This window comes from Bremia lactucae, linkage group LG4, assembly GCF_004359215.1.
Source record: "Bremia lactucae strain SF5 linkage group LG4, whole genome shotgun sequence".
Lineage (NCBI taxonomy): Eukaryota > Oomycota > Peronosporomycetes > Peronosporales > Peronosporaceae > Bremia > Bremia lactucae.
The window spans coordinates 2,059,482-2,059,801 of record NC_090613.1 but is presented as its reverse complement, the minus strand read 5'-3'; positions in this window follow the sequence as shown (position 1 = coordinate 2,059,801).

Sequence of the window (320 nt, the reverse complement as noted above, 5' to 3'; positions counted from 1 at the left end):
GTGAAACTCCGGATTTTTGGCCAACGCAATCGCACCTTGATTGTCTTCGTACACCTTGACAGCTTCGTTGCTCTTCATCTCACCAAGCTCGCATAGAAACGTCTTGAGCCAAATTGCTTCTTGTACTGCTTCCGTCAGCGCCATGTACTCTGCCTCCGTCGATGACAACGCCACCGTTCGCTGCTTCTTGCTCCTCCAGCTAATACACCCGTTATTCATCATGAAAGCGTATCCGCTTGTACTACGTCGCGTCTCCACATCACCAGCCCAGTCTGCGTCTGAGTATCCTTGCAGTGTAGCAATACCATCACGTGAGAAAT